We start from the raw sequence: 27615 nt of genomic DNA, 5'->3' as shown, positions 1-27615 counted from the left end.
AGGACGATTTATCCAGCTTGTAAAAGGCAGCTCTCTTCTCTCACTGTCAAGAGAGCAGAGACGCTGCCTAATGTAAATAACACACGGGGGTCCACCACCTGTGGGCTCAGGCACTCCCCCCCCCCCCCCCCCCATTGGTCCCTGCTCACCAGATCATTACTTGTCCTCAACAGCCAATGTCTGTCACCAGGTTTTTATACCATGGATGTATCTTGCAATCAACTCAGACTACTAAAAGTACTAAAGCAAGTATTGCCACCAGGGCTAGAACTCGATTTTGAAAATGCATGGGATAAAGGGTTTTTAAACTCAGAAAAACGAAATTTGCATTTTCAAAATCGATTGTCGCAAAAGTTCTATTTGAAAATTAGTTTTTTTTTTACTTGATTCCAATATTCCTTCTAAAATATGTAGCAATTTTGGTGATTATAGCTTTGCTATAAACCGCTAAAGTTGGCATGAAATCATTACGTAATTACGGATACATTACATGAAAGCAATTGCATGTCCTAACCGTAATTACGTATGGCTGTAATTGCGAAAAATTACAAGCAATTTTGAATAATCGGAATTATCAGATTACAATCATCACCATTTACTGTATATGTTCAAAACCTGCACTTATTTTTTCAACCCCCGACGATTGCACTAAAATAAGAAGTTTTGAAATGTTGTTTTCAGAGCTTTTAAGGCCACATCGAAAGAAGCCAAAGGAAATTGCAGCAATGTAAGCCAAGGGCATCTGTCTTCCTCAAGTGGCTACTGATGTTCAACATATTCCGATGCAGCATCCGTACAAGGAAAGCACTTATATATGCTAAATACATGCGCAGGAAGAAATTAATGCCACACCGCTAATAAAGAGAGACAGGTGGCCGTGAACAGCTTATGCTAATGAGACAGAGATTTTCCAGTCCATGCTTGCACTTTCTTCCGACCAAATGAATTGCAAAATCAACAGAATTGTTTGGAGAGTGGCTCTAATGGAATATGGAGCTTTGGGAATATCTGAAGGGTGCTGGATAAGAATTCGGAAAGGACATCCAAATTTAGAGGGTCAACTCTAAAAATCATATTTGATGGATGAGCATTGGCAAGCTGAAACACCCATTGCTACCTTGTGCCATCCTATACTAAAAACCCCTGTGTCCCTGCGTCCAGCGTTTGTCCCTGTTATTTGCTACTGCGCATGTGCGCAGTAACGGACATGGACAGCTGGAAGGGACCAGGGAGCGAGGTGGGTGGGGGCGCGCGGTGGGTGCGCGCATGCGCACTGACTGGCGGCGGCGGCGGCGGCAGAAAAACAGACCTAGAGCCCGTTTTTAAACGGGCTTAGGTCCACTAGTTCATCTAATAATATATGCAAGCATAAAACAAAAAACTTTTTTGCAACGTTCACAACCTGCACAACTTTCAGTTTTTTGTGGTTTAAAACTTACCAATGCCTGCAAATTAGTTTAGGGAATGCCAAGACAGTTAGGTAAAACTAGAAAATAAACAATATCAAACTCTTAGATGTCAAAGCACGGTCTTGGAATCACTTTACACTTTCTCTAGAAGCTTACTGAATATCCTGGAGACGGTGAGCTGGGCACAGGATGAGGCAAATGTGACAGCTCACACTGCTGGTGCTCAAATCCCCGATGGCCTTAAATACTATTCCACCTCTGAGTCGTAGCAGCTGGGAGGGAGAAGTAATTTGGGGTCTGGGGATTGCCAGAAGCCCGAATTATCCTTACAGGCCTCGCACACTATAGCATTACTGCTATAGCAACACCTACTGCCTCTGTGAAAATCACTTGTAACTCCACATCTGGACCGTGGAATAGAATTTTGGCCACCACGTTGCAGAACGGATATTAGTGTTCGAAAATGGGCAACTAAACTTACCAAAAGGGATAAAACGACTCACATCCAAAGTAAGCAATCCAATGTACTATCAGCACACCAATTTTTCGATCAAGCATGCACTTTTATTGAGCCATATGTTTCCACAAAAAGTTAGCCGACAATTGACCACACACCTTGACAAAGGGGGACCCTGCACGGCCCCCAAAACAATTGTCAGCTAACTTTTTGTGGAAACATATGGCTCAATAAAAGAGCGTGCTTGATTGAAAAATTGGTTTGCTGATACATTGGATTGATGATTATTGCAGGGGCATTGCCTATGCCGCAGTATCAAGCACCCTAACGATACTTGATGGAGTGCCCAACCACAACCACTGGATTACATCCAAAGTAAGACTAGAAAATCTATTATGGAAAAATGTAGTCAAGGGCAATATAAAACCATGGCATAGATATTTAGTATTTATATACCGCTGACATCTTCCACAGTGCTTTACAGAGCATATATTATCATGTCATTAACTGTCCCTCAGAGAAGCTCACAATCTAATCCCTACCATAGTCATATGTCCATTGTAGTTTAGGGCATATTGAGGGGGAATCCAATTAACTTATCTCTATGTTTTTGGGATGTGGGTATAAACCAGAGTGCTCCCAAAAAAAACCCCCTAGGTCTGGAGGGAATTAAATGTTATCAATTTTTTTTACAAAGGGGTTCTTTACAGTAAGTGTTGTTACAATGTGGAGTATTTTACCACAGGGAATAATTATGGTAAATTCTAAATCTGTATTTAAAATAAGCTTGGATGCATTCCTTACATTAAAGGGTCTCCACAGCTATAGGTAGGGATGTTCAGTGAGATGCAAGTAACTCCACGTTGATGCAGGAGTATGTACATTTTAAAACAAGCTTGCATGTATTCCCTACATTGAAGGGTCTCTACAGGTCTCCACAGTAGGGTCGTTTAGTGAGAATCGAATACAGTAACTCTGCGTTGATGCAGGATTATGAAAATGTTGCATGCAAATGTATGCAGTTAAAAAATCGGCAGAATTTGATCTTTTTTTTTTTTTTTTGCCTAAAACTGAATTTCATTAGTACTGAAGGTGCAATATTGTGCCCTGGACACAAGGGGGTGCCTCGGTTCTTTGTGTGGAGACAGCCAGTGGCAAGAAATGCCCCTACAGGTATGCAGAGACTTGCATTGTTCACCTTCAAGCAGTTTTGCACTTGTTTATATTATGTGTAGGCTTTATGAATATCTGATCCTTGTCTTTAGAAAGAACAGTTTTCTTTATGTAAAACCAACTTTGCATTTAGTATTTGCAACAGTGGTACACTGCAATGCTGGGGGGGGGGGGTCATACTTTCTGACTACCCAGCACAACAAGGCTAAGAGCTGGATAATGGAAGAGGTTACACAGGCTGCCCAGAGCAACTGCAGCTCTGGGCTTCCGATATCACTAAAAATAAAACACAATGGCAGCGCAGTGTGATGTAACGCTGCCTTAGGTCGCACTGTGCTGCCTTAGCGATAGCAAGTATTTAGACAGGTACAAGACAGGACTATAGATTGGAGCGTAACTAGTAGCAACCGCAGCTCTTAGTCATGTCCACAGAAGCAGAGCAAGCAGGCTAACAACAGTCACCAGCAAGCATCCACCCAGGCAAGACTACAGGATAGAACGTAACTAATAGCAACTGCAGCCTATAGTTGCGTTCCCAGAAACTAGAGTAGCAGGAATACTACAGTCACCAACGTGGTGATGGTAGAATCCAAGCTATCTGGATAATGGACTTCACTGATCCACCCCGGATGCAGCGAACGTCCATCAAGCATGGAACTAGGCAATACACAATAATAAGAAAAATAACAAATGGCTCAACTAAGGGATAAATATATATTAGCAAGTCTGCATATATATTTATCAAGAACTAGCTAAAGCACAAGTAATAAGGTCGCATATAACTACAATAACAGAACTATACAGAGTAACAGCAGATCAGCGTACTGTCCACTATGACGGGCGGGGTATGAAATGGGAGGCAGACTTTTATGCTGGCATCAGCCAATGGATGCAGCAGGTATGCAAATCTCCACACAGCTGAATGGTAATCACTAAATCCTGAGCTGGCTTAATTACTATTTGCTAACTGGCTGTGAATGCAAAGGACCCCCATAAGAAATACATGCAGAATTATGTAACAACATGCATGCAGGAAATCCAGGGCTATCTGGCCGCAGCTTAGCTGCAACAAGCAATTGGTGCAATGATGACAGCATCCATTCCTGAGCTGCCCAGGACTGCAGAGCAATTGCAAATGACAATGAGACCCATTGCAAATGCACAACCGAATGCAAGCAGCTAAGCCAGAACTGTCAGTTTGCAGCTCCACTGCAATGCACAGAATACGTCACAGGAGGGATCCTTACATTCACCTAATTCTTAGTACTTTAGTGAGATTTTGTGCAATACTGAAATCCAGCTAGAGAGTCCGCCTGGACATAAAATAACAGAAGCAAGTTTCTCTATTTCTACAGTATATACCTAAGCATTGTGTTTATGCTGTGACCTTCCATTGTGATAAATGAATGGTGTATTATTGTATTGATATTATACTAGATTATCATTTTAGTTTATAAAGCGACAGCACTAGTGTACCAATTAACACTGTAAATAATAACAGCATAAACTATAATATGGGGGAAAAGAGGTACCTGCTCAATCTAACGGGAAACGGTGCCAAACGCTTTTGTGCTCGGTAGCAGAAAAGCATTGACATCGCAAAACGAGCCGTTGGCAGCCAGCTGTGTGGACTGGCCCTAATCCTGCCACGCAGCCATGGAGGGGGTTTGCTAAAGCAAGCTGCTGAAGTGCTCACTTTTGGCACAGGTGGTGTACCCGGCAGTAACACTGCATTAATAATAGAGCACCGTGGGGGTTTAGATTCGGCGCACTCTGCAATAGATTTGTCAGGACTCGGTAAGCGGCGGCACAGCATTATTACAATTGGAAAGCGCCGGCATGTCGGAAACATGATCGGCAAGTGGACATCTTTCATTGGTAAGTAAGGAAGAAGGAGAAGGAAAGGAAGTGTTAGGTGTAGGGGTAGGAAGATTAGTGTTAAGTTTAGGGGTGGGAAGATTAGTTAGTAGGGGCAGTGAGGTTAGTGTAGGTGTAGCAGCAGCGAGAAGCAGAAGTAGTTTTAGGTGTAGCAGGAATAAGAGAGCCTAACCTTAACCGTCCCCCTAACTGCTGCCTAATCTTAACCACCCCACCCTCAAAGCCAAACCTTAACCACCCCCTCTGTATGCCTAACCACCTCGCCTGACGCAAAAAAATGTAAAATATAGGGTGTCATAATAGGCAAACATACAAGTCGGCTATTGCGGGAAAATTGGCCAACAAAGGCAATCAATAAAATAGCAGGCGCTGGGGCCACCTGCTAAATTATTGGGCACCTCCAACACCCAAATTCCCATCAATAGCCAATATTTGTATGGGGGCCTATGGCAGGGCCTGAACTCTTGGGACGCCTAGCGTTGCACTACACTGAACAGTGCATGTTTAATAAATTACCATCTGGAGTCTATTAAAGAAGCTTTGTAATGGCATAAAGTAGGATGCACTACATTTGGGATAACCAATTTTATGTTAATTATCCTAGTTTTAGAAACACTTTCTATATCTCCATATTGGTGTATATGGGTATATAACCCCACCCTCCCTGTGATGTGTAGCCTAGACTTTGATGTCACACAGTGCACTCTGGGAGGTATTGTTTCTGCTTACTTTGGAACATACAACAAACAAACATTTTGCAGTGATGCACCTGCCAGCAGTGATACATTCAAGAATGAAAATCAGGGTGAGGAGTGATTTTAAAATGGGAAAACACAGACTAAATAATCTATAAATGAATATTGTGCAATATAAGTAATTTCCATCATAGTTACATATTTATTTGGGTTATTTGGGTTGAAAAAAGACATACATCCATCGAGTTCAACCAGAGAACAAAGTACAAGACTAGCCTGCTCCCTCATATATCCCTGTTGATCCAGAGGAAGGCGAAAAACCCTTACAAGGCATGGTCCAATTAGCCCGAAAAGGGAAAAAATTCCTTCCCGACTCCAGATGGCAATCAGATAAAATCCCTGGATCAACATCATTAGGCATTACCTAGTAATTGTAGCCATGGATGTCTTTCAACGCAAGGAAAGCATCTAAGCCCCCTTTAATTTTTATTTAGTTACATTCAGCCTCTTTAAAATAGATATGCAGAATGTGGTAAGTATCGATTCCTCTCTGAATCAATTTTGATCAGAATGGAATCGATCATTTTGCCACATCGGGTCTAGAAGTGTATGGCCAGCATTGTGCTGGTGTACACTAGTGTATGTAATATACAGAATGTCGAGCCAGTTCTAGTTACAAGGGGGCCTCCTGACAGACAACCCCCCGACAGATCTTAATCCCCTCCCAAGTGGCATTAGGAGCCCCTTTTATGCTGCCAAGTCACCCCCCAATGCCCCCAAGCTGGCTGCAAGGCTCCATCCCCGGTCTTAGCTGCCATGCTCCTCCATTAGTCCATGGGTCCGTGCATTCCCGTCTTTATCTCCGCTGGGGTGTCTTCGTTCGTGACCCCTCACGTTATTAAGCAATATGCCACCGGGTCACTGAGAAGATCAGCAAGGACAGAGATGAGAATGCAAAAAGTCACAAGGAGTTTGCCAGCAGAAGTAAACCAGGGCTGCACAAACTTAACCTCGTCGTGTGGCCTGCAACACTGCGGAGCAGGAGTGACGTCACAACTATACCTAAAAACTTAGAAAATTAAATCATGTGCCATCACTCAGCAGGCTTCAAAAATATAACAAACTTTATTGTTGGGATTGCACACACTGGGATAAGCCATAAAACCAATTAAAACAACTGGATCGCTCCGTGCCCAGACATGCCGCAATACACTCACACAGACCAACCATACAGGGGTACCGGTACCAGGACGGAGGTTCTACCCTGCAGGGAAGGAGACAAGCGGAGCGGAGATGCAGGCTGTCCGGAAAGTGTCAGACTACTAGACTGGGGAAAACAGCAATGGCTTCCGAGATACAGCAAGGGGTAAGTGATAATCTTCACCCGCGTCGCGGGACTCACCACTCTTCTTCCCTGTGTCCAGCAAGGACAGGGGAGTCACTGCATTGTCAAAAACTTTGTAAGGACCACAATCAAGTTGGTGGGTGACCTGGGGAGGCCTAGCAGTCTGCTCAGGGGCTCTGGAGCAATTGCCCAGGTTGCCCCCATGGCAGCGCCAACCCTGACACCAGATTCCTGTTTATGGAAAAAGGTTTGTACACAGATAGCCGGGGAGTTTTTAGATTTCGTCAGAGGAGTAAAAATCAGTAATGACTTATACTTGCTATCTTGGTCAGCATATGTATTTAGAATCAGAATCAGAATCTTTTTTACTTCGCCAAGCACGACTGGACCGTGCCCGGAATTGGGTTTGGCAAGTACAGGGCTAGGTGAGAACGAGCAGGACATAACGATACATATATGTAAGCAGACACTATACAGACAATATAAAGGGTACAGTTACAGCATTTGAACACATTTGAACACGTATATAAGAAGTGTGCAGCCGTGCGGTCAGGCTGGGTGCTACCAGACATTCTGTCGTGGTAGGATGAGGAGGGATCTAAGAGTTCTAAGAGTTCAGATAATTTACGGCTGAGGGGAAGAAACTGTTCCTGTGTCTTGTGGTCCTGGTGTAGATGGAACGGAATCTCCGGCCTAGGGGGAGCCTACTAAAGAAGCGGAAACCTGGGTGGGACGGGTCATTAGCGATTTTTTGAGCTCTGGAGCGCAGTCTAGAGTTGAAGATCTGGTCGAGAGAGGGGAGTGGTTTCCCGATGATTCTCTCCGCTGATCTGATGACCCTCTGCACTTTGTGTCTGTCGCTGGTGGAGGATCCAGCATACCAGACCAGGATGGAGGAGCAAAGGACAGATTTAATTGTGGCAGTGTAGAAGCTCGTCAGAAGCTCGCGGGCCATACCGAACTTCTTTAGTTGGCGTAGGAAAAATAGCCTCTGCTGGGCTTTTTTCTGGGTTGAGGTAGTGTTGGCTTTCCACGTCAGGTCCTTAGAGATTGTCGTGCCAAGGAGGCGTGCACAGGGGACGTTCTCAACTACCGTGCCGTCAATGCTAATCGGGGGTGGGGTGGTGGCGCGTTTCCTAAAATTGACAATCATCTCAACCGTTTTGTAGTGTTGAGGACCAGCCCGTTCTCCCTACACCAGTGGCAAATTCTGTCAATCTGATGGCGATACTCCTGCTCATCATTACCAGAGATGAGGCCAACGATGGTGGTGTCGTCAGCGAACTTGAGGACTTTGACGGAGTCCACAGTGGACCTGCAATTGTTAGTGTATAGGGAGAATAGGAACGGCGACAGTACGCAACCTTGGGGGGCCCCTGTATTGGTGGTCCTTGGTTGGGAGATGATAGTGTCCAGCTTGACGGCCTGGGATCTATTACTTAGGAAGTCCGTGATCCAGATGCGGAGAGTGGGGTGGACTCCGAGGGCAGCAAGATTTTCTTGAAGTATTAGGGGGCTGATGGTGTTAAACGCCGAGCTAAAGTCGAGTAGAAGGATCCTGGCGTATGAGTCAGGTCTGTCCAGGTGTTCATTTACAAGCTCCAGGCAGATATTTATGGCGTCGTCAGTAGACCTGTTTGCTCTATATGCAAACTGAAACGGGTCCAGCAGGTATTCGGTCGATTGCTTGAGGAAAGGCAAAACCAAGCTTTCAAAGGCTTTCGTGATGACCGAGGTGAGAGCCACCGGCCTGAAATTGTTGAGGTCTGAGACACCCTGTTTTTTGGGGACCGGGATGATTGTGGACCTCTTGAAGCAAGCAGGGACCCTGCCTTCCTGGATGGACTTGGTGAAGATGGATGAGAGAATGGGAGCAAGCTGCTGTGCGCAGGTTTTCAGACAGGCTGGTGACACTCCATCTGGGCCTGAGGCTTTCCTTGCATTAATCCCTGACAGGTGTTTCCTGACGTCATCCTCGTACACCGCTAGGGGGGGTGGGCTTGGATGTGGTGGTTCTAAGTCAGAGGAGGTGGCCGGAGGCTCTGGGGACCTTGCTGGATTCTCAAATCTGCAATAGAACTCGCTGAGGTTCTCAGCGAGCTCGGTGCTGGGAGTTGCATGCTGTGGAGGGGGCTTGTAGTTTGTGGCAGCCTTGAGCCCCTTCCAGACAGTTCGTGTGTCTCTTGAGGAGAGGTTCTGTTCCAGTTTTACAGCATAGTTCTTTTTGGCGGCCCTCAGTTCCTTGTTTAGGGTGTTTTTTGCCCTCCTATACTCCTCCTGGTTGCCAGACTTGAACACCAGTTCCTTGCTTCTGCGAGAGATGCCGAAGTTTATTGGAGAACCAGGGTTTGTCATTCGGGTAGTGTTTGCGGATTTTTATTGGTACACACTGCTCCTCGCAAAAACTGATGTACGCTTATCCTTTAAAACAAACCTGAAGCAAAAATAAACTTATGAGATAATGATTTGTGTGTGTAGTACAGCTAAGAAATCAAACATTAGTAGTACAGAAACCAGTCTCGTATTGTTTCCAGTATAGGAAGAGTTAAGAAACTTCAATTGTTATCCATGCAAAAAAGCTTCTCTGAGCTATTGCACCTAACTTGGGTCAAAGACAGTTCTGTTTTCTGAAGCACTTAAACAATCAAGAAAACGTGAGTGGCAGGTTGGGATAAAGTTTTACTGCAGGAAAGTTCAAAGAGCCATTATCTCTGCTCTGTTTTATAGTTTAAAATACAGACTGTGGTTTGTAAACTGCAATTTTGACGGAACGATGCAATGTGATATAAACAAACCTATATGACTAAAAATAGAAATAGGAGACTTTTTTTTGCTACTAATGTCCTATTCATTATCCACACTACATATACAATTCACTATCTCATAAGTTTTTTTCCGCATCAGGTTTGCTTTAACCAAGTCGGAGTAACGCTTTACGTAAATGTATTAGTATACAGGTCGTATAAAGAGTCACGACCAGGAGAGTGAGAAGAATTGTGATGCTGCCGGACCTCGGCGGGTACGACGATCAATTATTGATGTGGCATCTGCATGCAATAAGCACTCCTTCACACTTGACCTTAATCATAAAATTGCAGCCATCTGAGTCAATCTGCATTAAGTGCAAGGTTAAATAGGCAAACACTCTTGATGGGGCTCGTGTGGCTACAGAGCGAGGTGATAATCTCTGGCTACGCATCCCTATAACAAAGTAAACGGTACCATCGGAGAACAGCAGGTGGAAAATGATGACGCTCACCAAATTATACTGTAAGTGCAAAGCTCTTAACGTGGGGGAGAGCGACGGGAGGGAAGACAAAGGAGGCGCGCAACGTACAATTGCCACTGTTAAGCTCCTCTGCTATTACCGGGCTGACAGGGTGATGTTTCTACCCATATGGCTGGAGGGTTGTTCATGTTATAAAAATAAAATAAAAAAAGAGTTAACTGTACCTAGTCGATAATGTAATCCGGTTAGCGGGGCGATGCCGAGATGGGAAATTTAATTTTTAAAGACTGAAATGAATAAATGATAAATTACCGGAGCACCTGAGATGTCAGAAGTTCAGGAGGCTAATGGCAGGCATTTAAAGACGAAGATTGACCTTTACCGTGATTTCCACCTGTAACGGAGTTTTCTTTCTCCATCTTTAAAGTGTAACTGTCGGGCATAAAATCAAAAATCAATTCTTTATTTTTATCTGGTAAACAAGTAATAAGGATGCTAACCAGGCAATCCAAAATTTAAAATCTCTATTACTTTTCTTGTTTATAAATGATCATTCCCCAGTTTACCTGACTCTTATTTGGTACATTGCCACACAGAGGAAGTTGCAGGGCATGCTGGGTTGTCCTTTTTTGTTTCTGTACATTAGTTAAGTCTGAGAAGCAAAGAAAAGACAACCCAGCATGCCCTGCAACTTCCTTTTTGCGGCAATGTACCAAATAAGAGTCAGGTAAACTGGGGAATGATCATTTATAAACAAGAAAAGTCATAGAGATTTTAACTTTTGGATTGTCTGGTTAGCATCCTTATTACTTGTTTACCAGATAAAAATAAAGAATTGATTTTTGATTTTATGCCCGACAGTTACACTTTAAAGAGGAACTGTAACCCAGGATTGAACTTTATCTAAATCAGTAGCTGAGACTCCCTTTCCCATGAGAAATCTTTACCTTTTCTCAATTAGATCATCAGAGGGTTCTGTATGGCTGATATTGTGGTGAAACCCCTCCCACAGTGTGATGTCAGGACCCAGGTCCTGACATTTTCCTGTCTGTGAACCTTGTTGCATTGTGGGAAATAACAGCTGTTTCCAACTGCCAAGCAACCAGTATCTCACTGGCGAACTCAGGGGGCTATTCCGGGTGTCTGGAACCACCCCCCTGCACTGAGCTGTGTATTCAGCCAGGGAAGCCCGCATAATATAAACAGCCTCATTCTCCCTCCCTTCTTACTTCTGGTGCCTCCCTCCAGCTAATAGAATGAGAGAGGCAGCCGAGCTTCCCTCACAACCCTCACAAGAAGATGCAGCCTGCAGTGAGAGAATGTTGATTATGGAGTCCTGGACTCTCCACAGCACAGAAGTGTCAGACATGATGAAATTAGAGTGCAGGCAAGCTGGTTAATATGCACAATATAAATATAATGGTGTCGCGCCCAATCAGACAGCAGCAAACTGTAAAGGGTTCCCAATTCCTATAAACTGTAAATGCACAAAAATATACAGAATGCGCTCGTCAAAGGAAATAAAAACTTTAATATAAAGGCAGGTCCTATGACCTAGTAAAAGGGCATTAGCCCAGTGGCATAAAATAGACAATAAAACAGTGTTTCAGTACTGAATTGAATTTGGCACTCAGTAATGTGCAATGAATCCCTACTGTAGGAGTAGATGTCTCCTACACGATGGTATAATGGGTAATTGCAATAGTAATTAATCCAAGCGTATTTTTGATGATTGTAGAGGAAGCAATTGCTGATATTTTCATGCGTAGTAGCAAACAAGGTATTAGGCTTGCAGATGTATAAGCAAGTGAAGCAGGATAGTAGCCAGCGTTATGCTTGTTCAGTGCTGGCAGACAAACAAAGGTTGTTAGTTGCTGTTAGTTGCTAATATTTTCATGCGTAGTAGCAAACAAGATATTAGACATGCAGATGTATATGCAAGTGAAGCAGGGTAGTAGCCAGCGTTATGCTTGTTCAGTGCTGGCAGACAAACAAAGGTTGTTAGTTGCTATATCAGTACTAAATAAGGTGAACCTGGAAGCGATCTCACCCTCCTTGGAAGTAGTCTCCTTTAGTTGTTTGTCCTATGGCGGATGAAGTCTTCTAGGAAGCCGCTCTATCTCATCAGCCCCGGCCGGCGGCTAGATGAGAGAGACTTGATCTGCGTGGCAGTATCGGGCAAGCGTGCCCGGCTTCCTGAGGGTCCGGATAGTATAGGTGGCGTGGGTAGCGCGGATGTTGCAAGCCTCCAACTCGGCAGACTTCCGTACAGCTGCAGCAGCCTCTCCGCACGGAGCTCCGACACACCTCCTTCCCCTGTGCGGCGTGACGTCACGACTCTAGCCTCCGCTGACGTTTCGAGAGGAACGCCTCTCTTTCTCAAAGCTTGGCTACTGGGGGATAGGAGGATGGCTTTTTATGCTACATGATTGATTGCTTTACTGAAAGGCATACAACTCAAGATCTTTGTTTAATCCATGCGGGACTAATGTGTTTAAGTTAAATATCCACATGGTTTCACGCCTCGACATTTCCAGTATAAAGTCTCCGCCTCTCCAAGATCTTGTTACTTGTTCGATGACGCAATATGTGGATCCTTTAAAGGAGCAACCATGTTCTGTCCTATAGTGTGCTGATAAAGGGTGATCTTTATTGCCTTTTTTGATGTTGTTGCAATGTTCATTTAGTCTCTCTTTTAGGGCACGTTTTGTTCTGCCCACATAATGCTTAGAGCACGGGCAGGTTAGCACGTAAATCACCCCTTTTGTATCACAATTTGTTACATTTTTCAAACTAAATGTTTCGTTCCCAGAAGTGATCTGATAAATCCTTTCTATAGGGGAACTCAGTTCTTTGCATGCTCTACAAAATCCACATCTTTTAAAGTATCCATTTAACTTATTTGTTCCGGTTTTCTTAATTGTGGGTGCTAATAAATTACCTATATTTCTAGATTTTTTAAAAATTACTTGTGGGTATTCAGACAATAAAGGGGTGAGTACAGGATCTTCCCTTAATAAACCCCAATGCCTCCTCACTATATTCCTTACTTTTAAAGCCTCGGATGAGTATCTCATAACCACACTGGGCTGCTGAAAAGTGCGGTCAGTAAATGTCTCCCTCTCTTCTAACAAGGCTGGTCTTGCAGTGCCTATAGCTTGCTCCCTAGCTCCCAGGATTATGTCCTGTGGATATCCTTTGCATTCAAATCTGGCTTGCAGAATTTGGGCCTCTTTTTCAAAATCATCTACTTTAGAACAGTTTCTCCTAAGTCTTAGGAACTGGCCCTTGGGTATGTTCATCAACCACTTATAGTGGTGACAACTATCTATATTTATGTAGGTATTAGTGTCTACTGGTTTTAAATAAGTTTTCGTCAAAATTCTGCCCTCTTCTTGATACACCGTCAAATCTAAAAAATTGACCTGCTGTCTACTAAATTCAGCGGTGAACTTTAGGTTATAATGATTGTGATTAATCCAACCTATAAATGTCTCGAGACTAGCTCGCGTCCCCCGCCAGATGAAAAACGCATCATCTATGAATCTCCTCCAGAGCACCAGGGAGGGTCCGGGGCCCTCTGGCCCATTGAGAACATGACGCTCCCAATGGGCCATGTATAGGTTTGCAAATGAAGGAGCAAACCGGGTCCCCATCGCCGTCCCGGTGCCCTGGAGGAAATACTGACCTTCAAAAACAAAATAGTTGTGCCCCAAAATAAATCTAATACTATCCAAAAGAAATTCTATCTGGTCCTGGGGTACCAACTTAGCCTCCTGTAAAAAGAAGTCAACAGCCTCTATGCCTTTCTGGTGAGGAATCACCGTATAGAGGGAACTTACATCGACGGTGCAGAGCCAGTATCCCTCTGCCCATACGTAGTTATCTAAAATTCTTAGGAGATGTCCCGTGTCCTTGATATATGTGGGGGTGGACTTCACTAAATCTTGAAGGTAAAAATCTACATAGCCAGAAAGGTTTGATGTCATTGACCCGATCCCCGATATAATGGGTCTCCCTGGGGGGCTGGTGAGGTTCTTATGGATCTTCGGGAGATGGTAATATACAGGGATCCTAGGATTTTGTTCATATAGATATGCGTATTCATCTTCATTCAATATGCCTTTGCATTTGGCCTCCATTAAATGGGTTTTTAATCTCTTTAAAAACTTCACAGTGGGATCCATTGTTAATTTTTTATATGTGTCCTCCTGAGTTAATTGACGGAGAGCCTCCTGATGGTAGTCTTTTATGTCCTGTATAACTATCCCCCCTCCCTTATCTGCTGGACGAATCATAATAGCAGGATCATTCTGGAGGTCCCTCATTGCCTTCCTCTCCATAGTGGTTAGATTGTCCGCGAATTTGGTGTTGAGTTTCCTGATATCTTCTAATACTAAGGTCTCAAAGGCGTTCATAGGCTTACTGGCCTCATGGATCGGATTGAACTTAGACCTGCACTTCAGCCCCGAGTGTTTGTATTGATCAGTTTGTGTAATTTCAGTAATCAGATCAGTCTTTTTCAAAAAATACTTGTTTAAGCAGAGCTTCCTTATAAACTGTTTAATACTGATGAAGGCCTCAAATTTATTGAGCTTATTGCCAGGTGCAAACTTAATTCCCTTTGCCAGAATATTATGTTCTATTGTGGAGAGGGTTCTTTGACTCAGGTTGAAAACTCCTCCCTCTCCCATTATGGGTACCGTTACTAACTGTCCTCCTATTTTCTCATCTTTCTTTGAGAGCCCCCTCCCCCTCCTCCTCCTGGGCCTCCCCTTATTCCCCCTCCTCTGATATACTGGTCCATCTTTTGCTGTTGTTGTAATTTGTCCGGCGGCACCCTCTGTACTGACTGTTGTTTGGTAATGCTCCTGGTTTCTCTCTGAAAATTTGGTACTCCGTATTTTAGGGCTGTACGGTAGTCCAAAAAATGAACATGGTTAATATGCACAGCATGATGCAGAGCTTGCCTGGACTCAGGGTCTGTGGGCAAACATCTGTCTGGTCTCTCCCCATTGTTATAATGACTGCATGTGTGGGTAAGGTGTGGATAACAAGCTGAAAAGTTTTTGACAGTCCCTAGACTCCAGGAGGGCTTCTTTCTGACTTGTGTGAGAGACTGACAGGGACAGGAGTCAGATTACAGGCAAGTAGCCTGTCTGATGTGGGACTACAATACAGATAAGTTCTCTGCTCCATCTCCGGGGCTATTCTCAATTTCTCCACTCCTCTCTCTGGGCTAGTGCAACGCCAAAATGACAATAGCAATCGCTAGCAATTTGTGAGTGTGATTTTGTGAAGTGATTTTCAGAGCGATTTTTGAATGAATTGCTCAAAAACATGCTACATGCAGTATACCTGCGATTTTGAAAAAATCACAACGCTGCTGTGGGAACATCCACATAGGGTAACATTAGCCAAGCGCTTTTCAAATCACTGTTGATTTGAAAAACGCTCAGAAGCACTCTTGGAGTGCACCAGCCTCCTTCATTCACCTTTGTTTCTCTCTTCCCCTAGAGCTGGCTGTGTGTTCTTGTCATACAGGAAAGCTAAATAAAAGTGCAATCCTGGTGAGGCAAAATATTATTATTTAGTATTTATGTAGCGCCGACATCTTCCGCAGATGCATATATCCCTGCATCATATGGGTATCGCTTGTGCTATGTGACACTATGTAGCATATTCCACTGAATTGTCCAAACTAAGTCTATCTCCTGTTCCTCTCTTGGGGAGTTGTTCCAGCGCTGTACCCCGTTCACATTTGCTGCTACCAGAAGCCCTCAGAAACACTCGTGTCCTTGAGTACTTTCAAAGATAGGCAGCTCCGTAACACGCCAGCTCACTTTTGTGCATGGGCAGTATGGAGCCACCTGTATTCGGAAGCACTCGGGACATACGTGCTTCTGGACCTTTCAGGAACTCCCCCCCTTAAAAATCCTGCGTTTGCCCCTGTATCTCCCTCTATGCATATGTATATCAATAAGTAGTAGATCAAAATGGAAGTCCGCACCACCTCTTTAGGATAAATCTTTGTTTTATTAGTATCAAAAACACATTAAAAAGAACCAATAGGCAAGACAGTCCGCTGTTTCGGGCTCCTGTCCTTCTTCATGTTGCCAGGTTCTGAATACATGTTCACACACACATCACATATATATACACCAGAGCAACCAATCAGATTCAATATTCAAATAGGAGGACCTGATGGGGAACTGCTCATTTAAATATAACACTCCGCCTACCCATGTATCTCTATGGGACATCAGTATCCATTATGAAACACTGAGCATATAAATTAAAAATCTCAGTTTCACCTCATGTAGAATAATTATGAATACAGGCAATATCCCCAGATGTATCACAACGTCCCCCTGGCTATAGATCGCCTTAACCTCATTCAAAAAGTGTATCACCAGTTTGTAAACAAACTGCGTGATCACTATCCAATCAGAACGCTATACGCGTCCGTGTCATGGTCCGCAACACGCCCACATCACGTGGGTGTCTTAGCCGGCCAATCAAAATAGGCACGCGTCAAATGACGCTTATGACGCGGCCAAACGTACGCATGACCAGAAGGACCATGCGTAATGCGTCAACCGATCTCGCGATGTTGATGCGGCCGTACAAACGCGAAAAAAACGCCTGTCAAATGCCAGACAAAAATACGCAGTGTTAGTGTGACCATGCGAACGTGCAAAAAACGCCTATCCAATAAATGCGCAATACCAATGCGGCCATGCGAACGCGCAAAAACGCCGATCAAATGTCAAAATAAAGACACAAAAACTCACCCCAGGCAATACACCGCTATGTCAAAGGGGAGAATGTGTGTCACAAACACATGCAATTTAGGGAGGCAAATGCAATAATATATAGCCAGAAGAACATACATAACTCTATTAATTCTAAAATTAATTCTAAAAATTCTAAAATGGATAGAGTTATGTTGGTGTCTACCTTTAATACTGTTAGCCATCATGTTGAAAAATGTATCAAACGTAATTGGAGTATTTTGGGTGACTCATTGCCATATATACCTGAATTTAAACGGCCACCTATGTTTTGCTATAAGAGACCTCCTTCCCTTCGCAGTAAACTTGTACACTCAGATATTACCAACCAAGCCATTTCTAAGGGACATTGTGGCACCTTTCCGTGTCTCAATTGCCACATCTGCAATAGCCTTATTCGGGGTGATACTATATCACATCCTACTAGTGGAAAGAAATATAAGATACATGGCAGATATTCGTGCGATTCCAGCTGGGTAGTCTATTTACTTAAATGCCCTTGTGGTAAATGTTATGTGGGTCAAACGACCCAAAGGCTCAAAGACAGACTGGCATCGCACAAATCTGCCATACGTAATCATAATAGTGATCAAGCTGTGTCAGAACACTTTACCCTTTTTAGACATAATGTCAGCCAACTTAAAGTATGTATCATTGGTAGTGTCCCCCTAGATAAAAAAGGAGGTGATAGGCTGTCCAAACTTCTTAAAATGGAATCTAGGTGGATTAGGGAATTGGATACGATTAACTCTGGATTAAATAGGGACTATGACTTACGCCTTGATTGGTAGTTGATCTGTTCTTGTTGTTTATATGTTTATTTAAGAGTTCACTTAGGGGTCTTTGTTATATTATTTTAAATTTTAAAGTATAGCAACCAATACTAATTAATAGAGTTATGTATGTTCTTCTGGCTATATATTATCACATTTGCCTCCCTAAATTGCATGTGTTTGTGACACACATTCTCCCCTTTGACATAGCGGTGTCTTGCCTGGGGTGAGTTTTTGTGTCTTTATTTTGACATTTGATCGGCGTTTTTGCGCGTTCGCATGGCCGCATTGGTATTGCGCATTTATTGGATAGGCGTTTTTTGCACGTTCGCATGGTCACACTAACACTGCGTATTTTTGTCTGGCATTTGACAGGCGTTTTTTTTCGCGTTTGTATGGCCGCATCAACATCGCGAGATCGGTTGACGCATTACGCATGGTCCTTCTGGTCATGCGTACGTTTGGCCGCGTCATAAGCGTCATTTGACGCGTGCCTATTTTGATTGGCCGGCTAAGACACCCACGTGATGTGGGCGTGTTGCGGACCATGACACGGACGCGTATAGCGTTCTGATTGGATAGTGATCACGCAGTTTGTTTACAAACTGGTGATACACTTTTTGAATGAGGTTAAGGCGATCTATAGCCAGGGGGACGTTGTGATACATCTGGGGATATTGCCTGTATTCATATTTATTCTACATGAGGTGAAACTGAGATTTTTAATTTATATGCTCAGTGTTTCAGAATGGATACTGATGTCCCATAGAGATACATGGGTAGGCAGAGTGTTATATTTAAATGAGCAGTTCCCCATCAGGTCCTCCTATTTGAATATTGAATCTGATTGGTTGCTCTGGTGTATATATATGTGATGTGTGTGAACATGTATTCAGAACCTGGCAACATGAAGAAGGGCAGGAGCCCGAAACAGCGGACTGTCTTGCCTATTGGTCCTTTTAATGTGTTTTTGATACTAATAAAACAAAGATTTATCCTAAAGAGGTGGTGCGGACTTCCATTTTGATCTACTACTACTATTCTCTGTGGTATCCGGAGACAAGCCCTGCACACCTCACCCCCCTTTCTTTTTACTAAGGGTGGTGTGCCAGAAGAGTGCGATTGGCTCTTTCTTATGTATATCAATAAAAAAAATCACAGTATTGGAGGGGTGGTTATAAATAATGGCAGTTGGTGCTGTCTAGTTTTTCTCCTGGTCTGTCAGCAGTAAAGATGATGACCTGCAGGCTCATTGTGGACAACGTGAACAGATTACATGGCAAAGACCAATCATTTATTGATCTCTCCTATTTTTTAACTTCTCACTTTGCAATGTATTTATTTATTTTTCCACTTTTTGCTAAAGTTTCTCTTTAAAGCACTTTACGTCATCCCAGTGGTCCTGCCCACATTTCAACAGTTGCAAAAAGCTATGGGAGTCCTGTTGACACATCTGCTTCTGTTTCAGATACCATAGCACTGTGTTACTTGGCAACACCGTTTAGTGCATTAGCTTTGCTCAAAATGTTTTTATTTCTTTTTTTATATTTCGCTGTCTTTGTGTTTCATGATTTTTTATTTCATTTTCTTTAAAGCCTACTGTATGACTGACCTTAAAGTTACTATGCTAATGAATGCAGTAAGTAGATCAAGTGACCTTGATAGAAAAAGGAACACTCAAAAGAAGAGAAGAAGCCCAATATGGTGTAGTACAGCACTGGGCACACTACGGTCCGCAGGCCGTGCGCCGCAAACCCGGCCCACAGGTAGGGGGCCCGGATTCTTCTACTCACTCCCCGCAGAGTTGCGAAGGGTTAACAATCAACAACTTTCTGCTTCGGTGTCAGTTCTCTATAACCACAGGGTGTCACATGAGATGCCCTCAGGACAACCTGATGGTGTGTCATGTGATGCGTGTCATGTGACGCCCTGTGGCCATGGAGACCCGACGCAGGAAGCGGCGAGTAGGTGAGTGTGAACCCTTGGTTTCCTTAGGCTTACCACTCTGCAGGGAGGGAGGAGGAGGAAAGGAATGTTAGGAATGAAGCCCGCAGCATGCGACCTGGGCCGCGCAAAGTTTGCCCAGCCCTGGTGTAGTATGTCAAAAATGTTGAAGTAGAAATTAAGCTAAAAAGGTACCCAGAAACCAGGAGTGCCAAACAGCACCTTCAGTGCATGTGCAGCTTCTCCCTCTATAAGAATAGAGACCGCTGTCTCTGCCCTACACAGGAGGGTGACATGTAATATGGGGGATTGAGAGGCACCTATACTGTATATAAATGTTTAAAACATTGGAATAGTCATGAAAATCAAGATAAGAACTGCTTACCCAATACTAAAGGTCTCTGAATGCTTGAAAAAGAAGTTACCCTGGTGGGTTCTGGGTCCCCCTCCCAAGTTAAGTACTCCCCAGGGGCTGGGGTTTTGTTTGTAACAGATTCTCTTAAAAGAGGCATTATTGCGAATTTGAGGGAGGTACTGTTACTGGAAGACACTAATTTTGAAATCAGTTGGGACGTGCATCATGCATATCGCTACAGATTCAGTGTGTATCTAAAGTACTCCTGAACTGAGAGTGATAGGGAGGCTGCCAGATTTAATTCCTTTTAAACAATACCAGTTGCCAGGCAGCCCTGCTGAGTCTCTGCCTCTAATATGTTTAGCCATATACTCTGAACAACCATGCAGATCAGGTGTTTCTGACTGAAGTCTGACTGGATTAGCTGCATGCTTGTTTCTTGTGTGTGATTCAGACACTACTGATGCATGAAAGATCAGCCAGGCAAACTGGTATTTCTTAAAAGGAAATAAATATGGCAGCCACCACATCTCCTTCAATTCAGGTGTACTTTAACAAAAAAGGAAATACATATGGCAGCCTCTATATACCTGTCATTACAAGAAGAAAACGTTAACCTTCTCCATGATTTGCAGAGCAGAGTTCTTCAAACAAAGAGCAGGCATCATTGTTGGCCATGCCAAAAACTGAACATGCCACTTAAGCACAGTAAGAGATAAATTACCCTCAAACAAGAAGCAATGCATGCAGGAATTTTATGTTGCTACATTAAGCCCTCTCAATTAATAATTGATTTGTAGAGAATTGTAAGTAGTGCCTTAGCATATGTCATTGCAAAAAATATTAAAGCCCAAGGTGGTTTTTTTGAGAATAAGATGAGAAGCCCTTAGCGAGGGTCGTAGTTACGATATTGGAACATTGATTTGCTAATTTTTTTCTTGTGTTAGAAACAGACGTTATTAACTTCCAATAACTGATATGAGTTGAATAGCTTCACAAAATGCCTTTGTAGGAGGCACCACAGTCACTTGCTATGAACAGGGCCGGTTCTAGTTACAATGGGGCCCTGGGGCAAAAGTAACTTGGGCCCCCTCCCCCCCCACAGCCCCCTTGCAGCCAAACCTCCTGCCCCCCAGGGCCTCTGCGCCATCTGCCAGGACTGATACAACCCCCCCATCACACAATAGCATTATGTGTCTGTCACATGTCCCTTAAAAAGCCTTTTTGGGGTTCCCTTTATTCCCTACCTCCTTTTCCTATACGGAGTGTACACAAAGCATCCCCGCTCTCATGGGTCACCATAGCTGGAGGTGAGAAGGGCACCTTGGGGGTCCCTCACAGGCTCTGGGACAATTGCCCCCTTTACCTCTATGGAAACGCCCGCCCTGGCTACGAAGAAGAGGAATCTACTCAAAAGCCATAAGGGGCCATGCAATAGGTCTGATAGTTGACTGGGCCTAGCTACTTGTTGCTTCTGTTAAAGAGAAGGCTAAGAAGACTCACAGAGACCACAAATGGTTGTTTCAATGCCCAGGTTAGATGCCTGTGATTAAAGTTGTCAGTAACGTATTATGTAGGTGTGTTTGCTTTTCAATCTAGCAGATTACCAGTAATTTTGTTTCACAAATCAGCTCATCTCTCTAGCAGTACTTGCCAAAGAAAGCCAACGTGGATAGATAGAGCATAGTAGATCCTACAATCTAGGAGCTCTTCAGCTGAAAATATTATTGTTGTCCTGTGAGTTACCGATTGAAATCTTTGTTGTGTCCTCTACATAATTCCAGCAAACATTACAGACCAACCCCACCACAAGATGAACTAGAGTTCCTGCTAAAGATACATATATGCAGTAGACTTTTGGTTCTAGAGACAATGATGACCTAAGCATATATTGGGTAAGAGTCTACTCTCTGTACAGATGTACCCCAACATCTGCTAATGACTCATTAATCAGCTGTGACGGATCTATTTGGCCAAGATGCCTACTGCTCTTCCACCCCTTTCCTCTCCACAGGACCACGCATGCTGTTCAACAGAGAGCCAAGCGACCACACACAAACTATCACCTGAAACCATATGCTGACAAGGAGAGCTGCAAGGGTTTGCTTCAAATTTTGCCACTGATGTCCTAGAACCTAAGGGTGGCTTCCACCTTCTCCAGGATACATAATCCTCTGGGGACAGGTGGCTGATTTTTGGAGTTTATGGAACTATGGATCTGGTGCTGGCAATGAATGAACAACTACACATTTTGAATAGTTACTACAGACAAACCTCCAAGTAAACTTAAAACTTCACTCTAACCTAATACTTCCACCATGCGTAACCGACCAGCTAACCAACCTAACCCTCACCTAGCCAGTTACCAACATAACTCTCATCCAAAGCCTAATGCTAGCCTAATCAATAAACTTCCCATTAAAAGCCGGTTGCTAATTCGAGCATAACTCTTACTCAAAGCCTAAAGGTAACCTAATACTGAAATCTATAAGTACTCTAACACTCCCTCAAACCCCAACAGCCAATTTCTAGTGGTAATCTAATCCTTACCCAAAGTCTACCAGATACCTAAATTTACCATGAAGTTTAATAATAAAATAACTAACTTTAACCAAAAAGTCTAATGTCAACCTAACCCTTGCCCTAGACCAAATACTAATATTGCTCTTACCTGAAAATTAATGCTAACCTTGCCTTCTTCCTTCCTTCTTTCCTTCCCAAAAGACTAAAGCTAACCCAACCCTCACCCAAAGCCCAGTGCTAACCTAATCCTCACCCAAAGGCCAAATCCTAACCTAACCCTCACCCAAAGCCTAATGCAATCCTAATCCTCACCTAAAGGCAAATACTAACCTAACCCTTACCCAAAGCCTTACGGCTAACCTGATCCTTAACCAAAGACAATTGCTAACCTTGCCCTCGCTCACAGCCCAATGCTAACCTAATCCCCACCTCTAGGCAAATGCTAAGCTAACTCTCACCCATAGCCTAATGCTAACCTAATCCTCACCCAAAGGCAAATCCTAACCAAATCTTCACCCAAGGCCTTGTGCTAACCGAATCATTACCCAAAGACAAATCCTAAGCTAGCCCTCACCCAAAGCCTAATGCAAACCTAGCCTTCACCCAAAGGCAAATGCTAACCTACGCCTCATCCACAACCCAGTGCTAACTTATTCCTGATCCAAAAACAAATCCTAACCTAACCCTCACCATGGCCTAATGTAAACCTAATCCTCATACAAAGCTTAATGCTAACCTAACCCTCTCTCAAAGCTTAAAGAGGAAATCCAGCGAAAATAATGTATACAAAAAAAGTGCTTAATTTTTACAATAATCATGTATACAGTGGCTTGCAAAAGTATTCGGCCCCCTTGAAGTTTTCCACATTTTGTCACATTACTGCCACAAACATGAATCAATTTTATTGGAATTCCACATGAAAGACCAATGGAAAGTGGTGTACACATGAGTAGTGGAACGAAAATCATACATGAGCCCAACATTTTTTACAAACTCCAAAGTGGGGTGTGCATTATTAGTCAGCCCCCTTTGGTCTGAGTGCAGACAGTTACCCATAGACATTGCCTGATGAGTGCTAATGACTAAATAGAGTGCACCTGTGTGTAATCTAATGTCAGTACAAATACAGCTGCTCTGTGATGACCTCAGAGGTTGTTTAAGAAAATATTGGAAGCAACAACACCATGAAGTCCAAAGAACACACCAGACAGGTCAGAGATAAAGTTATTGAGAAATGTAAAGCAGGCTTAGGCTACAAAAAGATTTCCAAAGCGTTGAACATCCCACGGAGCACAGTTCAAATGATCATTCAGAAATGGAAGGAGTATGGCACAACTGTAAACCTACCAAGACAAGGCCGTCCACCTAAACTCACAGGCCGAACAAGGAGAGCGCTGATCAGAAATGCAGTCAAGAGGTCCATGGTGACTCTGGACGAGCTGCAGAGATCTACAGCTCAGGTGGGGGAATCTGTCCGTATGACAACTATTAGTCGTGCACTGCACAAAATTGGCCTTTATGGAAGAGTGGCAAGAAGAAAGCCATTGTTAACAGAAAAGAATAAGAAGTCCCGATGGCAGTTTGCCACAAGCCATGTGGGGACACAGCAAACATGTGGAAGAAGGTACTCTGGTCAGATGAGACCAAAACGGAACCTTTTGGACAAAATTCAAAACGCTATGTGTGGCGGAAAACTAACACTGCACATCACTTTGAACACACCATCCCCACTGTCAAACATGGTGGTGGCAGTATCATGCTCTGGGGGTGCTTCTCTTCAGCAGGGAAGCTGGTCAGAGTTGATGGGAAGATGGATGGAGCCAAATACAGGGCAATCTTGGAAGTAAACCTCTTGGAGTCTGCAAAAGTCTCTAGATGTGCAAAGCTGGTAGAGACATACCCTAAAAGACTGGCAGCTGTAATTGCAGCAAAAGGTGGTTTTACAAAGTATTGACTCAGGGTGGCTGAATAATTACTCACACCCCACTTTGCAGTTATTTATTTGTTAAAAATGTTTGGAATAATGTATGATTTTCGTTCCAGTTCTCACGTGTACACCACTTTGTATTGGTCTTTCACGTGGAATGCCAATAAAATTGATTCATGTTTGTGGCAGTAACGTGACAACATGTGGAAAACTTCAAGGGGGCCGAATACTTTTGCAAGCCACTGTAAATGATTTAGTCAGCATTTTTCCATTGTAAAATCTTTCCTCTCACTGATTTACATTCTGACATTTACCACATGGTAACATTTTTACTGCTGGCAGGTGATGTCAGTGGAAGGAGATTCTGCTTGCTTTTTTGGCAGTTGGACCCAGCTGAAAACAGCTGTTATTTCCCACAATGCAATGAGGTTCACAGACAGGAAACTGTCAGGACCATGGTCATGACATCACACTGTAGGAGGCGTTTCACCACACTATCAGCCATACAGACCCCCTGGATGATCCATTTGTGAAAAGGAAAAGATTTCTCATGGGAAAGGGGGTATCAGCTACTGATTGGGATGTTCAATTCTTAGTCATGGTTTCTCTTTAACACTAGCATAATCATCACCTGTGGCTTATCACTAACATAACCCACTCAGAATGCCTCTCAGTTAACCCATACTCTTATTCAAATCTATCAAAAGCACTACTGCAGACACAAACTAAACTAAAAGGGTATCATTAATGCCTACAGAAAACGGTATTGTTGCCTAAATAATTTATTTGACTCTCTACTGCTCTCTACCTGTGAATTCATGAACAGCAGACATTTTGCAACCACCAATCCCTCCATATGGCTTTGGACAGAACACAGTGACCTGCAAAGCACCACAAAGTGTATAGATAGTACAATAAATTCAAGACTGTCATCACGAACCTCATTATCACCACGTAAAAAAGGCTTCAGAGGCATTAGGCATAGATATGGTTAACAGATGATTAGCATTGTGGTCCCATCAGGAAACGAGGAAGTAATTTAAAATGGACATTTTTTCCCTTGAGCGGCGTTTCAATATCATACATAAAAGTCACAGTTTAAAGGCTAATTCCGTGAACGGAGATTAGCTGAAATACCAATTAGTATGCAAGACTGATATGAAAGACAAACACACAAGGCAATGAGTGCTCCATCCATCAAGGATTATTTGCATGTGTAAATGTCAAAATATCACCTCACGGTAACCTTACTGAGTATGTGAAGCCGGGTATCATGGGAGCGCGGTGGTCATGTGACAAGCACTGGAGCTATTTAGAGAGGAGCTAGAGCTTGCCATTGCTCATTGTTATTCAACTATAACAAAAACTGTAACACTTTCTCATTTAAAAATATGAGATATGAGGAATTTTTTTGTATAGCAGATATTGAGAACCTAAATGGGTCAATGGAGTATTATGATTATTAGATTGTGCCTGGCTACTTTAAGATGTCTAACTGAAAACACACCTAAAGTGAAGAGAGAGAAAACACAGTAAACTAAAATTTCTCTTGAATAACCCCAGCAGAAGTGGAACTTCAAATTATAGTGCCCACCCCCCCCCCCCCTCTATTTTCCCTATGTTTTATGATCCTCCATCATTATTCCTCCACCACAACACCTGATGGACCTCTGTGTTGGATGGAGAAGAGCCCACAGCTCTGGCCTCTCATGAAGTTGCATGGACTTCTCCCCCTGTACGGATGTCCCTGAACCTCAGGATTAAAGTACAACTCAACCCAAAATCAATATTATAACCAAATCAAAAATAAGTCGAACTCATATATAAGTCGACTCCAATATTTGACCCTCTTAAACTGGATTTTTATTGACTCAAATATAAGTCTACCCAGCAAAGTTAATGGCTGCACTTGGGGACCAGCAGGAACGAACAGCTGCACTTGGGGACCAGGAGGGGTTAATAACTGCATACTGTATTGCAGGCATTAACCCCTCCTGGCCCTTAAGTGCAGCCAATAACTCCCCCAGGCCCCCAAGTGCTGCAATTATTTACCCCCCTTCCTGCAGCCCAGTACTTTTCCCCCTGCCCCTTTCCTTGTTAATTGTTGTGGCCAGGACTTTCAGACCTTTGTTTTCTTGGCATTTCCTTTATCAGAGAACTGTCATCACTGGGTAAAGTGCTGCAAATGGGAATGTCACTATTAGTACACACATTACTCAGTGTGCTCAGTGTTGCTCATGACTCAAGTATAAGTCGACCCCTATACTTTTATTTAGAGTCAGACCTACATTTCTAGACTTATAGTCAAGTATATACAGTATTTATAATAGCAAAAAGGTTATTTTGAGACAAGTTGTCTTGGCTGACTTGGGTGTCGCTATAGACATAATGTTATAATGTTTATAGCACTACAGCTGGATTTTCAGTGTAATTCGGGTGCCGGCAATAGCTGGATCCCGAATTACGTGTCTCTTTCAGTTGGTAAAATTTGGAGGGGGAGATAGTATTTCATTCCACTCACACTGCGCCCAATAAACCGGGCGGTGTAATAATACGTACGCTGTGAGTTAACTATAAGATATATATGGACGCAAGATAAAGATCAAACTGCCTTTTTTTCATGAATTACATGTGCTTGTGAACCTGTAGTGGAGCTTGCTTCTTGCCCTTTGCAGATTCAGCTGTCAGCAGGGGCGTAACATTAGCCTGTAAAAAAGCCGCAAGTAAAAATGGGTGCAAATATACCAGATAGTAGAATATCAGTAACTTAAAGGGATCCTGAGCAGTAAAAAAAAATTAGACTGGTACTTACCTGGGGCTTCCTCCAGCCCACCGTAGGCTGCAAGTTCCCCCGGCGTCTTCCTGGCTCCTCTCCCGGTCCTGCTGGTGGCTCCGTTACCACCGGAATTTTGGGCTGAAGGTCGGCCGGTTCTACCTGAATGGGGGCGCTCAACATCAGTACGCCGACCGCTACGCATCATCGCACCAGCCGGCGTGGCAGTACTGCGAATGCGCGGTTCAGAGTGTCCTTTAAAGAGTAACTGTCAGGCTGCAGAAGCTAATTTAAACCTCTATTCTCCTGTGTTAAACAGTTTAGAAGGAAGCCCAAAAGC

General features: G+C 43.4%; 1 protein-coding gene across 6 annotated transcripts in view; it reads right to left on the bottom strand.

Annotated features, from left to right (window-relative positions):
• NEGR1 (neuronal growth regulator 1) overlaps positions 1–27615 on the bottom strand; it is a 748663-nt gene that overhangs the window by 127230 nt on the left and 593818 nt on the right. The window contains exon 7 of one of the 6 annotated variants that reach the window (XR_011021944.1): positions 27146–27208. The exons of the other annotated variants lie outside the window; for them this stretch is intronic. The gene's annotated coding sequence lies outside the window, so the exon portion shown is untranslated. The remainder of the gene's footprint in view (positions 1–27145; positions 27209–27615) is intronic. 6 annotated transcript variants of the gene reach the window in all.

This window comes from Hyperolius riggenbachi, chromosome 6, assembly GCF_040937935.1.
Source record: "Hyperolius riggenbachi isolate aHypRig1 chromosome 6, aHypRig1.pri, whole genome shotgun sequence".
Classification (NCBI taxonomy): Eukaryota; Metazoa; Chordata; class Amphibia; order Anura; family Hyperoliidae; genus Hyperolius; species Hyperolius riggenbachi.
This window is presented reverse-complemented; position numbering and strand designations above follow the sequence as displayed.